An 18,208-nucleotide genomic window follows, 5' to 3' on the forward strand; every position below is an offset into this window, starting at 1 on the left:
TGAACAAGACATTTCTTTCACTCTGTGCTTTTCTCAAGCCTACAGTAAGATAGGTTGCAGGCTAAAGTGGTGCGCTTTGTCTCCAAAGTTCACAGAAACGTAAACACTCTTACGTGGGGATCTTTTCTTGGACAATCAGCTGTTTTACTATAAAACACTACTTCACCCCACACACGTTAGAGGGGGATTCCAGACAGATGAATGACCACAACTGATTGTTGATTGCTTTGCTGCAGCTGCTTGTCTAGACTACCCGTTTCCTGGCCCATATGGGAAGGGTGTCTATCCAGACTACAGGCTTCCTGCTCAGGTATGAGGGATGATGTCTTCCCAGGGGGGAACCTGAAAGGCAGACTTAGAGCTTAACATGCTGTGCTCTGACTTAGCTTAGGTAGGAACTATATTTATAAACCATAGTGACAGTATTTCAGGGTTATTCTTGTGTTTTACTCTCCTTCTCACCATTTTAATCTTATTGTGCTTCATCGTCCTAGTTATTGCCATACATGCCTTACTATCTCAGATGCAGTTACTTCAATAAAACCTTATTTAATTATACTCTGCCTCTGATTGTCTTTGCATATGGGAGACTAATGTAACTGAGATAAACGGATGAGATCTGAGTGACCACGATTCCCCTGAGAAGTCATATATGTAATGTGCCCGGTTGCCCTAATCATCCCTGCTTTCGGGTAGAGATGAGGCACTGCTAGTTAGGTGGAAAAAAAACGAGATGAGGACGACAGGTGTCACATGGTGTGGGATTAGACTCATTCCCCCGCAGTACAGGTGATTCTGCTGATTCTGCCACTCGAATCCAGTAGTCTCATTAAGATAATGAGAACCTACAGGACAGCCTGCGGGGATAACATTGGAAACATTGGAAACATTGGAAAAGTATGTGACCTAACTGGAATGACCTGACTGCAACTCACAGGAGGCAATGATTCTCTGACTTCAAACACCAGAACAGTGTTCATTTGTCGAAAGACTCATGTTTGACAACTCTCAATGTAAGTTAACTGAGCTGGGAGGATTCCATTTGTATAGTGTGCGTAGTCGAGGGAATGACATGCTTGCTAAGGCCACCAGCCTCTGTCACTGTTAATCCACTCATCAGCCTGGTGTCCTGTTCTCCAAAAACACCTGTTTACTCACCTGCTGTACTCACCTGGGGGAATATCATCTGTATAGTGTGTATTGTACAGGGACTGACATGACTGCATCTCTCAGCAGGACCTATTTCTGTTACTACAAATACCAGACCCGTGGTCACTTGTCCAAAGACCCATGTTCCTTAACTCTCAATTGAAGTGTACTCACTTGGGAGGATACCATTTGCTAAGTGTTGGGAAGTAGAGGGAGTGACATGACTCCTAAGGCCAGGACCCTTTGTCACTGTTACTTCACTCACCAGCCCAATGTCCTCTTCTCTGAAGACTCCTGTGTGGTAGCTCTCACATGAAGTGTACTCACCAGGTGCGATAACATCTGTATAGTGTGTGTAGCACAGGGAGTGGCATGACTGCAACTCCCATCAGGCACAGTTCCTCCCACTACAAACACTAGACCAGTTGTCACACGCCCAAATCCATCTATCTGTGAGCTCTCAAATGAAGTTTACTCACCTGAGAGTGATCAAGATACAAACCATGCTCAAATCTGAGACGTGTCTGGCTAGGTAGCATCATCTTGGCCTGCTAACCCAAGATGAAAATATTGAGGACAGCTTACCCAGTGTGCAAACAATGATTCCAAAGGCCTCAAGATGCATAACCAGAATGGTATTGGCAGCAGACACATTCACACTGCACTTACCACATGATGACTCCAGTCACATGTACAGCAAACTTGGGGTCTGCTGATATATACAAGGGGGAGAATTCAAGAGAAAAGGGGGCAGCTCGGAAGGCTGAAGCTTGATGGTACATGTATCTAGTAAACTGTAGGTCTCTTCCAAAGCATAACTTAGACCTAATTACTTTAATAGAGGAGAAACAACCAACAGCAGTGTTTTTGACAGAAACATGTCTCAATGAAGCAAGTGGTTTGGGTGTAGTAGAGGCCCTAACTTCAGGATATGCAGTGGTAAGGTGGGAACGGGAAAAGCAGAAGGAAGGAGAAGTGGCCATCATTATAAAAGAGGAAGTGGGGTACATTTAAGGCAGCCAGCATCCCAGACAGTTAGAGTCTGGTTATTTCAATGAAGCTCTCTCACAATTGTACCTTCTCAGGAGTATTATTATATTGGCCACCAGGACCAGCAATAAAGTTTATGAAAGAAGCACCAGACATTTTGGCTGGCTTAGTCTTCAGAAAGTCAACTTCACAGTTCTAGGGGACCTAAATGTTCATGTAGAGAGATCAAAGGGCTCCCAGACAACAAATTGTGTGCAGGATCTATCAGTCAGCCATTCGCCCCAATTGGAATAGCACCCAACACATGAGAAAGGGCAACTTTAGACCCTATTTTTAAAAATATGACTGAAATGAAAGTGGAAAAACCCATACCAATATTATTGTCAGACCACTGCTTAATCCCTTTTTTTATCCCAATAATAGGGAAGCAGTCTATCAGAACTGAATAGTCAAAAGTCTTATGACTATGGTCAAAACTAAATAAAACTAGCTGGGAGCTGGCACTAGCAAACTGAGCCCCAATTTTTACCAAAGATGAAGATGTCTCTAGGGTATGTGAGAAATTCAAAGACTGGCTCACAAAACACTTAGATGAGTTAATTCCCAGAAGAACACATGGTTCTCACCAGACTTAAAACAATTAAAAAGAGACTGCAAAAAGCTTGAAAGGAAATGGAGGGATTGCTATGATGAGGAAAACAAACAAAGGTGTAAAACCACCTAAATAAAATACTACCATAAAAAATAGGTAAGACTCAGGCAAATGGCCTTTCAGAGAGGATTAAGCAATCTGGGAAGTCACCCAAAGAGATATACAAAGTAGTAACAACCCGTTCCATCCTACCCAACTGGACTTTTGAGCAGGACACTGTACTGAAAGTTCTCTCTTAAGAGCCGTAGAGGACCTGAAAATGACCATATACCAAGGGGGATCGGTGACACTTATCCTTTTGGACCTGAGTGCCGCCTTTGATGCAGTCTCATATGCTTCCTTGCTCCAGCAGCTGAATAGAGTGGCATCATAGGGAAGGCTCAAAGATGGCTTGCCTCCTTTCTGGAACATCGTACCTTCCAAGCCATTGAAGGAAGAAATCTTTCATCTAGTTACCTGCTGAAGTGTGATGTCCAGCAGGGTTCACCCTGAAGCCAGACCCTTTTCAAAAAATTTATGAGCCCTCTTGTAGACATCATCCGTGCATTTGGATTTAAGACGGTATCCTACGCAGACAATACACAGATGGTGGTTACACTATCTCCAGACATTGATGTAGTTTCGCTAAGATTAAAGTGTTGTTTGGAAAGGGTGTATGAATGGATAAGAAACAGTTGCCTAAGACTCAGTTAGGAGAAAACAGAAGTGTTTGTGCTGGGGCAGAATTTTGTGGCCAGCCTCCCTAGGGGATTGACCATTCTCAAAGGAAGAGGCAAAGAGTCTGAGAATGACTCTAGAGAAACATCTGACTATGGCACCACACTTAAAAAAGGTATCGAGCTGCTGCTTTGGCCTTTTGAGAGCTCTTAGTTAGGCGATAAGATGGCTCCCAATCGAATCACGCAGAGTGGTGGCCTAAGGAATGATTCTGTTGCACCTTGACTATGGAAATGCACTTTACCTAGGGAGTCCCAAAGCAGTGTTAAGCAGGCTACGTATTATTCAGAACACAGCTGCCTGCAGCCTGTTGGGAATACCGAAAACACAGTCTGCAATCATTGCACTTCAGTCTCTCCATTGGCTGTCGATAAAGTACAAAATACGGTTTAAGGATCTCTGCATTCTGCAGCGAGCAAAGCATAGCGCAGGCCCCACCCTCCTGCTACATATGGTGGTGCCATATAAGATGTGTAGAGATTTAAGGTCCAACAAGAAAGAGCTGTTGGTCATTCCACAAATCAAAAGAGAAAGAAACTGGGGGAGATCATTCTCATAATTAGCACCTAAAATGTAGAATGCATTACCAATGATAGCAATCATTTGAGTTTCAGGAAAAAGCTAAAGACAGTTCTTTTCCCTTAACTTGAGGGTGAGGTTTTTGAACTCCTTTTCCTTTTTACAGCATGCATTTTGCAAATGGTATATTAACCCCTTCCCCGCCACGGACGTAATGGTTATGTCCATGGCAGCGCCCGTGTGGCGCCATGGACGTAACCATTACGTCCTGAATGCTTCCCTCGGGAGAAGCGCTAGCGCTCCTCCCGAGGGCCGCCCCCCCACCCCCCTAGGTCAGGGCTGACCGGGGAATCCCTTCCCCTTCCACCCCCGACCCCCCCCCACCCCCCCCCCCTGTGACGTCAGCGCGCGAGCGCGCGCTGATTTGTCACAGGGGCCTCCCTAGTCGCGCTGGAAGCTCTGCTTCCAGCGCGATTGAAAAAGAAATGCAAAAGCATTTCTTTTTCAATCACTTGGGAGGCCCGGAGGGGCTTCAAAGGGAAGGAAAAGTATTTCCTTCCCTTTGAAGTCCCTCCGAGGGTTTCAAAAGCCGGATTGCTTGCAATCCGGCTTTTGAAACCCCACTAGACACCAGGGATTTTTTTTTTTTTCATTGAAATTGACCAAAGGGAGCGACCCCTTGGGCAAGGGTCGCTCCCAGGGGGGGCATTTTTTTGAAAAGGCCTTTTCTGCCCCCAGGGGGGGCAGAAACCTCTAGGCACCAGGGACCATTTTTTTTTTTTTTTTTTTTTTTTTTCATTTTTTTTTATTGAGGTGGGGAGCGACCCCTTAGGCAAGGGTCGCTCCCCTTGGTGGAAAATTATATTTTGGCCATTTCTGCCCCCCTTGGGGGCAGATTGGCCTATTTTGATGAGGCCAATCTGCCCCCAAGGGGGGTAGAAACCACTAGACACCAGGGTTTTTTTTATTTTTATTATTGTTATTGACAAAAGGGAGCGACCCCTTGGGCAAGGGTCGCTCCCAGGGGGGGCATATTTTTGGGAAGGCCTTTTCTGCCCCCCCTGGGGGCAGATCGGCCTACTATTAGGCCGATCTGCCCCCAGGGGGGGCAGAAACCTCTAGGCACCAGGGACCATTTTTTTTTTTTTTTTCATTTTTTTTTTTTTGGTGGGGAGCGACCCCTTAGGCAAGGGTCGCTCCCCTTGGGGGAAAATTATATTTTGGCCATTTCTGCCTCCCTTGGGGGCAGATTGGCCTATTTTGATGAGGCCAATCTGCCCCCAAGGGGGGTAGAAACCACTAGACACCAGGGAGTTTTTTCTTTGCGTGAATTTCACGCAAAGGGAGCGACCCCTTAGGCAAGGGTCGCTCCCTGGGGGGGAGGGCAATTTATTTTAGGCCATTTCTGCCCCCCCTGGGGGCAGATTGGCCTATTATTAGGCCGATCTGCCCCCAGGGGGGGAAGAAACCTCTAGGCGCCAGGGCAAATTTTTTTTTTGTGTTTTTTTTTTTTGTTGTTTCTTTTTTTAGAGATGGGGAGCGACCCATCAGGCAAGGGTCGCTCCCCTGGGGGGGCAAATTGTATTTAGACCATTTCTGCCCCCCTGGGGGCAGATTGGCCAATTTTAGGTCAATCTGCCCCCAAGGGGGCAGAAACCACTAGGCACCGGGGATTTGTTTTTTGGCGCCAATGTCACGCAGGGGGAGCGACCCCGTAGGCAAGGGTCGCTCCGGGGGGGGTGGGGGTCGGGGGGGCAAATTTATTTTAGGCCATTTCTGCCCCCCCGGGGGACAGATCGGCCTATTATTAGGCCGAACTGCCCCCCGGGGGGGGGCAGAACACTCTAGGCGCCAGGGCAAATTTTTTTTTGTGTTTTTTTTTTTTGTTGTTTCTTTTTTTAGAGATGGGGAGCGACCCATCAGGCAAGGGTCGCTCCCCTGGGGGGGCAAATTGTATTTAGACCATTTATGCCCCCCTGGGGGCAGATTGGCCAATTTTAGGTCAATCTGCCCCCAAGGGGGCAGAAACCACTAGGCACCGGGGATTTGTTTTTTGGCGCCAATGTCACGCAGGGGGAGCGACCCCGTAGGCAAGGGTCGCTCCCCTTGGGGGAAAATTATATTTTGGCCATTTCTGCCCCCCTTGGGGGCAGATTGGCCTATTTTGATGAGGCAAATTTTTTTTAGGCCATTTCTGCCCCCCCGGGGGACAGATCGGCCTATTATTAGGCCGAACTGACCCCCGGGGGGGGGCAGAACACTCTAGGCGCCAGGGCAATTTTTTTTTTTGTGTTTTTTTTTTTTGTTTCTTTTTTTAGAGATGGGGAGCGACCCATCAGGCAAGGGTCGCTCCCCTGGGGGGGCAAATTGTATTTAGACCATTTCTGCCCCCCTGGGGGCAGATTGGCCAATTTTAGGTCAATCTGCCCCCAAGGGGGCAGAAACCACTAGGCACCGGGGATTTGTTTTTTGGCGCCAATGTCACGCAGGGGGAGCGACCCCGTAGGCAAGGGTCGCTCCGGGGGGGGGGGTGGGGGTTGGGGGGGCAAATTTATTTTAGGCCATTTCTGCCCCCCCGGGGGACAGATCGGCCTATTATTAGGCCGAACTGCCCCCCGGGGGGGGGCAGAACACTCTAGGCGCCAGGGCAATTTTTTTTTTGTGTTTTTTTTTTTTGTTGTTTCTTTTTTTAGAGATGGGGAGCGACCCATCAGGCAAGGGTCGCTCCCCTGGGGGGGCAAATTGTATTTAGACCATTTCTGCCCCCCTGGGGGCAGATTGGCCAATTTTAGGTCAATCTGCCCCCAAGGGGGGCAGAAACCACTAGGCACCGGGGATTTGTTTTTTGGCGCCAATGTCACGCAGGGGGAGCGACCCCGTAGGCAAGGGTCGCTCCCGGGGGGGGGTGGGTGTTGGGGGGGCAAATTTATTTTAGGCCATTTCTGCCCCCCCGGGGGGCAGATCGGCCTATTATTAGGCCGATCTGCCCCCGGGGGGGGGGGGGCAGAAACCTCTAGGCGCCAGGGGAATTTTTCTTTTTTTTCTTTTTTTTTTTTTTTTTAGAGATGGGGAGCGACCCATCAGGCAAAAGTCGCTCCCCTGGGGGACAAATTGTATTTAGGCCATTTCTGCCCCCCTTGGGGGCAGATTGGCTGAGTTTAGGTCAACCTGCCCCCAAGGGGGCAGAAACCACTAGGCACCGGGGATTTGTTTTTTGGTGCCAATGTCACGCAGGGGGAGCGACCCGTAGGCAAGGGTCGCTCCCGGCGGGGGAGGGTGGGGGTTGGGGGGGCAAATTTATTTTAGGGCATTTCTGCCCCCCCCCCCCCCGGGGCCGGCTGAGCTACAGGCCAAACACCACAGGTAGGCACCTTGCAAAAAACACCTCTGTTTTCTGTGAAAAAATATGTTGTGTCCACGTTGTGTTTTGGGCCATTTCCTTTTGTGGGCGCTAGGCCTACCCACAGAAGTGATGTACCATTTTTATCGAGAGACTTAGGGGAACGCTGGGTGGAAGGAAATTTGTGGCTCCTCTCAGATTCCAGAACTTTCTGTCACCGAAATGAGAGGAAAAAGTGTTTTTTGGGCCAAATTTTGATGTTTGCAAAGGATTCTGGGTAACATAACCTGGTCAGAGCCCCGCAAGTCACCCCATCTTGGATTCCCCTGGGTTTCTAGTTTTCAAAAATGCACTGGTTTGCTAGGTTTCCTCAGGTGTCGGCTGAGCTACAGGCCAAAATCCACAGGTAGGCACTGCTTTTTATAAAAAAATGTGATGTGTCCACGTTGTGTTTTGGGCCCTTTCCTTTCGTGGGCGCAAGTCCTACCCACACAAGTGATGTATCATTTTTATCGGGAGACTTGGGGGAACGCTGGGTAGAAGGAAATTTGTGGCTCCTCTCAGATTCCAGAACTTTCTGCCACAGAAATGTGAGTAACATGTGTATTTTTAGCCAAATTTTGAGGTTTGCAAAGGATTCTGGGTAACAGAACCTGGTCCGAGCCCCGCAAGTCACCCCTCCTTGGATTCCCCTAGGTCTCTAGTTTTCAGAAATGCACAGGTTTGGTAGGTTTCCCTAGGTGCCGGCTGAGCTAGAGGCCAAAATCTAGAGGTAGGCACTTCGCAAAAAACACCTCTGTTTTTTTACAAAATTTAGGATGTGTCCACGTTGCGCTTTGGGGTGTTTCCTGTCGCCGGCGCTAGGCCTACCCACGCAAGTGAGGTATCATTTTTATCGGGAGACTTGGGGGAACACTGGGTGGAAGGAAATTTGTAGCTCCTCTCAGATTCCAGAACTTTCTGCCACAGAAATGTGAGGGACATGTGTTTTTTTAGCCACATTTTGAGGTTTGCAAAGGATTCTGGGTAACAGAACCTGGTCCGAGCCCCGCAAGTCACCCCTCCTTGGATTCCCCTCGGTCTCTAGTTTTCACAAATGCACAGGTTTGGTAGGTTTCCCTAGGTGGTGGCTGAGCTAGAGGCCAAAATCTACAGGTAGTCACTTTGCTAAAAACAGCTCTGTTTTCTGTGATATGTCCACGTTGTGTTTTGGGGCATATCCTGTCGCGGGCGCTAGGCCTACCCACACAAGTGAGGTATCATTTTTATCGGGAGACGTGGGGGAACGCTGGGTGGAAGGAAATTTGTGGCTCCTCTCAGATTCCAGAACTTTCTGCCACAGAAATGTGAGGAACATGTGTTTTTTTAGCCAAATTTTGAGGTTTGCAAAGGATTCTGGGTAACAGAACCTGGTCCGAGCCACACAAGTCACCCCTCCTTGGATTCCCCTAGGTCTCTAGTTTTCAGAAATGCATAGGTTTGGTAGGTTTCCCTAGGTGGCGGCTGAGCTAGAGGCCAAAATCTACAGGTAGTCACTTTGCTAAAAACAGCTCTGTTTTCTGTGATATGTCCACGTTGTGTTTTGGGGCATATCCTGTCGCGGGCGCTAGGCCTACCCACACAAGTGAGGTATCATTTTTATCGGGAGACGTGGGGGAACGCTGGGTGGAAGGAAATTTGTGGCTCCTCTCAGATTCCAGAACTTTCTGCCACAGAAATGTGAGGAACATGTGTTTTTTTAGCCAAATTTTGAGGTTTGCAAAGGATTCTGGGTAACAGAACCTGGTCCGAGCCACACAAGTCACCCCTCCTTGGATTCCCCTAGGTCTCTAGTTTTCAGAAATGCATAGGTTTGGTAGGTTTCCCTAGGTGGCGGCTGAGCTAGAGGCCAAAATCTACAGGTAGTCACTTTGCTAAAAACAGCTCTGTTTTCTGTGATATGTCCACGTTGTGTTTTGGGGCATATCCTGTCGCGGGCGCTAGGCCTACCCACACAAGTGAGGTATCATTTTTATCGGGAGACGTGGGGGAACGCTGGGTGGATGGACATTTGTGGCTCCTCTCAGATTCCAGAACTTTCTGCCACAGAAATGTGAGGAACATGTGTTTTTTTAGCCAAATTTTGAGGTTTGCAAAGGATTCTGGGTAACAGAACCTGGTCCGAGCCCCGCAAGTCACCCCTCCTTGGATCCCCCTAGGTCTCTAGTTTTCAGAAATGCACAGGTTTGGTAGGTTTCCCTAGGTGGCGGCTGAGCTAGAGGCCAAAATCTACAGGTAGTCACTTTGCTAAAAACAGCTCTGTTTTCTGTGATATGTCCACGTTGTGTTTTGGGGCATATCCTGTTGCAGGCGCTAGGCCTACCCACACAAGTGAGGTATCATTTTTATCGGGAGACGTGGGGGAACGCTAGGTGGAAGGAAATTTGTGGCTCCTCTCAGATTCCAGAACTTTCTGCCACAGAAATGTGAGGAACATGTGTTTTTTTAGCCAAATTTTGAGGTTTGCAAAGGATTCTGGGTAACCGAACCTGGTCCGAGCCACACAAGTCACCCCTCCTTGGATTCCCCTAGGTCTCTAGTTTTCAGAAATGCACAGGTTTGGTAGGTTTCCCTAGGTGGCGGCTGAGCTACAGGCCAAAATCTACAGGTAGTCACTTTGCTAAAAACAGCTCTGTTTTCTGTGATGTGTCCAGGTTGTGTTTTGGGGCATATCCTGTCGCGGGCGCTTGGCCTACCCACACAAGTGAGGTATCATTTTTATCGGGAGACTTGGGGGAATGCTGGGTGGAAGGAAATTTGTCGTTCCTCTCAGATTCCAGAACTTTCTGCCACAGAAATGTGCGGAACATGTGTTTTTTTAGCCAAATTTTGAGGTTTGCAAAGGATTCTGGGTAACAGAACCTGGTCCGAGCCACACAAGTCACCCCTCCTTGGATTCCCCTAGGTCTCTAGTTTTCAGAAATGCACAGGTTTGGTAGGTTTCCCTAGGTGGCGGCTGAGCTAGAGGCCAAAATCTACAGGTAGTCACTTTGCTAAAAACAGCTCTGTTTTCTGTGATGTGTCCACGTTGTGTTTTGGGGCATATCCTGTCGCGGGCGCTAGGCCTACCCAAACAAGTGAGGTATCATTTTTATCGGGAGACTTGGGGGAACATAGAATAGCAAAACAAGTGTTATTGCCCCTTGTCTTTCTCTATTTTATTCCTTCCAAATATAGGGGTGTCTGTAAAAAAGACATCTATTTGAGAAATTCCATGTAATTCACGTGCTACTATGGTCACCCCGGAATTCAGAGATGTGCAAATAACCACTGCTCCTCAACACCTTATCTTGTGCCCTTTTTGGAAATGCAAAGGTTTTCTTGATAGCTATTTTTTACTCCTTATATTTCAGCAAATGAATTACTGTATACCCGGTATAGAATGAAAACGCACTGCAGGGTGCAGCTCATTTATTGGCTCTGGGTTCCTCGGGTTCTTGATGAACCTACAAACCCTATATATCCCCGCAACCAGAGGAGTCCAGCAGACGTAACGGTATATTGCTTTTGATAATCTGACATTGCAGGGAAAAGTTACAGAGTAAAAAGTAGAGAAAAATTGATGTTTTTTTCACCTCAATTTCAATATTTTTCTTTTTCAGCTGTTATTTTCTGTAGGAAACCCTTGTAGGATCTACACAAATGACCCCTTGCTGAATTCAGAATTTTGTCTACTTTTCAGAAATGTTTAGGTTTCTGGGATCCAGAATTGGTTTCATGACCATTCCTGTCACTGACTGGAAGGAGGCTGAAAGCACAAAAAATTGCACAAATGGGGTATGCCCCAGTAAAATGCCAAAATTGTGTTGAAAAATTGGGTTTTCGGATTCAAGTCTGCCTGTTCCTGAAAGCTGGGAAGCTGCTGAGTTTAGCACCGCAAACCCTTTGTTGATGCCATTTTCAGGGGAAAAACCACAAGCCTTCTTCTGCAGCCACTTTTTCCAATTTTTTTGAAAAAAACAAAATTTTCCCTGTATTTTGGCCAATTTCTTGGCCTCTTTCAGGGGAACCCACAAAGTCTGGGTACCTCCAGAATCCCTAGGATGTTGGAAATAAAGGACGCAAATTTGGCTTGGTTAGCTTATGTGGACAAAAAGTTATGCGGGCCTAAGCGCGAACTGCCCCAAATAAGCAAAAAAAGGCCTGGCACAGGAGGGGGAAAAGGCCTGGCAGCGAAGTGGTTAATAATCTGCCTGCATCACAATAAACTAGGCCTCAAAATGACTAAAGGCATATCTTGCATGGCCACTGTTTTCCCTGCACTGGTGGCAAAGTGGCATTCTCAGGCAATTCTTCCAAGTGCCAATGATCTGCACATTTCAGCAGCTGCTTGATTTGAATGGAATAGACAGGCTTCACAAATGTAATATCAATACAACCAATACCGTGGGTGCTTGCCTCAATTGGATTAACTGCAAGTTAACTTCATACAAGGTGTATGCTTCATGTAACACTAAACTGTTAGAGGTAGATGTCACAATACAACCAGTAGCATTAAATCTTTCACATCAACAGGTCGAGTTGCCACTGAACACATAGAGACTGCCACTACCCCCTGGATGAAGCCCTCAGTGAAGAAGACACTCCTGGATGTCTGAATGTGGAGGACGGTTCTGGCCCAACTGGGCAACCTGGTTAGACACCAACAGTGAGTCTTACTGTGGCCACATCAACATCTCCCAGTCTGGTTGCCTCAAAATCACAGGCAACCATTCACCCCTTCAACCTTTGTACAGAGCACAGTGCCTACCATCTTGTGCCTCCCAGTCCTAAATCCTGAGTTGCAGTATAACACTTCGGGCAATAAGTGACTAGGAACAGGTGGGAGAGGGCATCCTATGGCAAGGACACAGGCCTGTGGGGGTAGGTTGCATGGGGTGGATACTATGGGGCAGTAGGGTGAGGCCACTGAGAGTGCTCATGGCCAGGACACCATCAGCTATGTCTGGGGGGTCTGTCACGAGTCTAAGGCATGATGGGCCAGGTCTTGACTGAACTTCAAGAAAATCAAGCAGCTACAGAGGGGCATACACAGGGACATGCGAGCACAGATGGAGGCACACAATACCAACAAGGCCTCCCTAACAGGGGTGATGAGAGACATACACACAATCCTCAGTAGGGCTTTTCAAAACCAATCATCCTCTTTCTTTGGCTCATAAACACCAGGCACATCTACATCAGAGCCAGCCACTGCCGGTGGATGAACCCATTCCAGATACCCCTACCTCTGTAGCAGCAGATGCCACCCCCCAGCAAGCGGGACGTCCACCAAAAAATTCACACCCACCACTGCCGGCAAGTGACCTCTTCCTAAAGAAACTCCCTTGTGTGCCACATATTCACTCTGTTGACTGATCCTCAACCACCTACCAATTCCAATGGGAGGTATATTCTAGAATTTGGACTCCCAGTGATGTGGGATCTACTCCAATGATTTCAGTCACCATGACGGACACCTTCACTTTATATATCTTCTTTTCTGTCCAAATTTTAACTTCTGCATCAACATTGCAATAAAATCACCCATCACCATTTGCTATGTAGAGGTGTAAGACCACGTGAACCATGTGATGAAGGCATAAGTTACTTGTGAAAGGAGGGAAATGTTACAAGTTCACAATGTCCTGCTCAGGATTACAACTATTACACACAAACACATACGTACAAGTGTCTGGTCACATCAAACATTTTATTCCAGTATACAGCACATAGGCCCTCATTACAACATTGGTGGTAAGTGCCGCTACCATCATGCTGACTGCTACCAACATACCGCAGCGGTAAACTGCTACCCGTAGTATGACCCACACATAGAAGTCTGCCACTATACAGACACACACACAAGTCCGCCAGACCAAAGGTCAGTGATAAACTGGTGATACCAAAACCCACACCGTTACGCCAACAGATATACATCCACAGCATCATGACTCACGAATCACCATAGCGGTCATTCATCCACGGTAAACCATTGACGGTACACACCGCCGCACTCAAAATACACACACACTAACAAAACAACACCACATTTGACAATTCAAACTACACACACTTCACATACATACACACACCACACCCGCACACCCACACCAATATAAAAAACAAACACACACTACCCACAACCCTTTACGACCCAAAGATTTTGGCAAGTGTGAGAGAGACACGCCAGGAGCACCCACTGAACATGAGCCACAAAACACCATCACCCATACACCATCCACGCACATCACAGCACACACCCCAACACATCACCCCCACACACCCTCACACATAGCACTCACACTACACCCATGGCACCACAAAGACACCCCAGGTTTTCACAGGAGTTGCTAAGGGTCATGGTGGAGGAAATCATCCGGGTAGAGTCACAGCTATTCAGATCACAGGTGCAGCAGACATCTATTGCAAAGAAGATGGAGCTATGGCAGAGAGTCATGGACAGGGTCAATGCCGTGGGACAGCACCCAAGAACAAGGGATGACATCAAGAACAGGTGGAATGACCTACGGGGGATGGTGCGTTCGGTGGTTGCAAGATACCAGATAGCTGTACAGAGGACTGGCAGTGGACCCCCACATCCTCTCCCACAACTAACAACATGGGAGGAACAAGTCTTGGCGATCATGTATCCTGAGGGCCTGGCAGGAGTAGCAGGAGGTCTGGACTCTGGTAAGTCAACTCTTTAGTACTTTATCCCTCACCCTACCTTCATGTCATCACAAACAAAAACCCCTACCCACACCCCCATCACACCACTACCTAACAAATACCCCACCATCACAACCCACCCATCCCAATACCAAGCCCTGCATGCAACAACAATGCATGGACACCACTCACAGACTTGCATGGACACCCATCACCACAGTATGCAAACTAGTGACAATCACTTAGCCAAACCGATCTCAACTCACGCAAGCCAAAGCTGCCTTGCTAATAACAACCATAGAGGGAAACATACCCATGCACAAGATGCAACATGCAGAAAAAATGACACTGCATTTACATTCCCACAGGGCCCACACTCAACGTCACCGGAGAGGAAGTGCCAGCCACATCCAGTACCCCCCCAGAAGAGGCCCACAGTGATGACAGCAGCTCTGCATGCCTGGATTACGATGACCAACCTAGCCCATCAGGGACCTCTGGACAGTCGGTTACATAGGCACAGTCCCAACACACCACAGAGCCTCCCCCTTCAGGAAACACCACCACAGCACCCACCCAGAGGGCCCATCCTTCTGTCCCCAGTACACATTAATCAGCAGTGTGACCACCACTAAAGGGACCCTAGGCAACTCCACAAACACAGGACGATCAGGGACCTGGACTCAGTGGCAGTGGGCACACGGTTCAGGGGACAGCGGCACAGGACAACAGGGAAGCTGGGAGGACAGGGGGAGGACAGGCCCAGGAACCGACTCTCCATGATGCACTCACCAACATCCTGGGAGCATACCACTATTTCCAGGAGACCATGGGCCAGATACTGGCCAAGTTGCAGGAGACCCAGCGTTGTAGGAGGGACAGTACCTGGAGATCAGGAATGACCTGAGGGACATCCGCACCACCCTGATCAGCATTGCAGGGGTGCTGGCAGACATGACCAACACCATGAGGGAGGCAGTGGCACACCAACAGGCCCCACAGCGAAGAATAGCCCTCCACCGACGCTAGTGGATAGGAGGCCCCGCCACAGGAACAACAGGCCACCAGCACCCCACCCGCTGCAGAAGGAGAACCACCATGCAAACAGTCCCTGCGATCCAGGCAGAAGCCAGAGAACATTGCCAAGACCCCCACCAGGAAATAAGACTCTCCTGATTATCACCCTTGTGTCCCACTCTGTCACCTTGTCCACCTTGAACTACCATTGCTCCCCTTCCTCTGCCCCCTTGGACAATGCACCTGAGATACAAAGAGACTGGACTCTATCCTGGACTTTCCTCCATCAGCAACCCAGCCCATTGCAATACCCCATTCACTTATTAGCAACTAAATAAACACCCTTGGAACAAAATCAAATATGGAGTCTGTCAATTGTTTGACAAATGTATTAGTTTCACAAACTGTAAACATTGCAGTTAAAATGTACTGTCATATTTACATAGGTATGACCTGTAGTGGGTATCAGTAAACACACCAGGAACCAGAGTGGGGCACAGAGATCTGAAAAAAGAGATGCCAAAGGGTACAGTAAGTGGCCACAGAAATAGGGAAATCAGGCTGCCATGTTCAATGTCCAACACAAAACTGCAATGGAAGGTGAAGTTACAGTATCTTACCTGTGTGTCACTGGAAGTAGTGTTGAATTAGTGTAGTTCTGTTGTCCACATCTTCTTCCCCTGCCTCCTCATCATCATTGTCCACAGGATTCACCGCTGACACACGACCATCCCCAGGCTTATCCTCCTGCAGAAAAGGCACCTGGCGTCTCAAGGCCAGGTTGTGCAACATGCAACATGCAACTATCATCTGGCACACCTTCTTGGGTGAGAAGTACAGGAATCCACCTGTCAGAAGGAGGCACAGGAATCTGGCCTTCAGGAGGCCAAAGGTTCATTCAATTATCCTCCTTGTTCGCCCATGTGCCTCATTGTAATGTTCCTCTCTCCTTTTCCTGGCATTCCTCACTGGGGTCAGTAGCCATGAGAGGTTGGGGTAACAAGAGTCACATGCAAATATCGAGGGATACCTGTTAGCCACACACTCACCCTTAGGGCCAAACCCACACCCATATACCTACATCAACTGGGTGGGGACCATGGGCTCAACTATTAGACAAACCCGGTGCCTCTGGAGTTGAGACATCTTATATGGGATTATGCTATTCCTCAAGATAAAGGCATCATGCACAGAGCCAGGATACTTGGCATTGACATGGGAGATGTACTGGACAGCCAAACACACCATCTGCACATTCAGAAAGTGAAAACTTTTTCTATTTCTGAACACTTGTTTATTTCTCCAGGGGGTGACAAATGCAATATGTGTGCCATCAATGGCACCAATGATGTTGGGGATATGTCCCAGTGCATAGAAGTCAGCCTTCACTGTGGCAAAATCCTCCACCTGGGGGAATATGATGTAGCTGCGCATGTGTTTCAGCAGGGCAGACAACACTCTGGTCAGCACGATTGGGAACATAGGCTGTGACATCCCTGATGCCATGGCCACTGTCGCTTGGAAGGAACCACTTGCCAGAAAATGGAGCACTGACAGGACCTGCACTAGAGGGGGGATACCAGTGGGGTGGCGGATAGCTGAGATCAGGTCTGGCTCCAATTGGGCAGACAGTTCTTGGAATTGTGGCCCTATCAAGTCTATAGGTCAGGAATATGTGCCTGTCCTCCATTGTCGCCAGGTCCACCACAGGTCTGTACACGGGGGGATGTCTCCGTCTCCTATTTAACCTCAGTGGCTGAACTCTAGGGTGAAAAACGGTGCGCAGAAGGTCATATTCACACATATTTCAAAATTAATATGCAATTTTTGCTTTACAGAAACAGTGGGGGTCACTACAACGCTGGCGGACGGTGTTAAAGCGGCGGTAAGACCACCAACAGGCTGGCGGTCTTTTTTTTGGTATTATGACCATGGCGGATACCGCCATGGTCATCCGCCGCTTCACCGTTCCGCTGCCATGGCGGAGACGACCGCTGGGCTGGAGACCTGGGTCTCCAGCCCGGCGGCCGTGACAAATACCGCCGCCGGTATTTTGACCCAGCTTACCGACGTGGATTTCCAGCGGTAGGAACCACCATGAAATCCATGGCAGTAAGCCCTGTCAGTGCCAGGGAACTCCTTCCCTGGCACTGATAGGGGTCTCCCCCACCCCCCACCCGATTCCCTCCCCTACACCCCCCACCATCCCTGCCACCCCCCAAAGGTGGCAGGACCCCCCTCCCTACCCCGACCCCCGACATTACCTTACACATACACACCCGACACGCACGCAGGCACCACCAACACACATACACACACACACACCAACATACATGGCAGCATCTACACACACAGTCAGACATGCATTCCCACATTCAAACATACACGCACACATCCATACAGACATATCTACAGACATACACGCACTCATTCCCAAAACACGCAACACCCCCGCGAGCATACACGCACTCACTCACCCCCTCTACATACACCCACACACACCCCATGCACCCACACAACACACAACACCCCCCCACCCCCTCCCCTAAAGGACAATCGACTTACCTGTTCCGTCGATCCTCCGGGAGGGGACGGGAGCCATGGGGGCAGCTCCACCGACACCACACCGCCAACAGAACACCGCCGCGCTGAATCACAGGACGTGATTCGCTGGGCGGTGTTCTGTTGGCGTGGCGGTGGAGGTGGAGAAAACTCCACTTCCCCGCCGCCCCTCAGTATGGCTGTTGGCAGCTCTCCATCGGAAAAACGACAGTAAGCTGCCAACAGTCACAATACGCCGAGTGGAAAACCGCCACCACTGGCGGTCTTCAGCACGGCAGTCCCTCGGCACGAGGTTGTAATGACCCCCAGTATGTGAACTCACAAGTCAGTTGATGTGCCAATGTCTGCTGTGACGCAGTTAGATGCCATGGCCTGTGCCCCCATGAAATGGCGGCTGCCTGACCGGTGAGAAGGGACAAGTGGAAATGAGGTAATTCCGCAGCACGTTGTGCACCATTGTGGTCGGTGGTCGACTACCGCCGGGCAACACCACATTGATTATCATTGGGCCCTATGGGTTCCAGGAGCCAATGGCGATGTACGCCGGCGGTGACGGTATGCACCGCCGTGGA

The sequence above is a fragment of the Pleurodeles waltl genome, chromosome 3_1, assembly GCF_031143425.1.
Source record: "Pleurodeles waltl isolate 20211129_DDA chromosome 3_1, aPleWal1.hap1.20221129, whole genome shotgun sequence".
Classification (NCBI taxonomy): Eukaryota; Metazoa; Chordata; class Amphibia; order Caudata; family Salamandridae; genus Pleurodeles; species Pleurodeles waltl.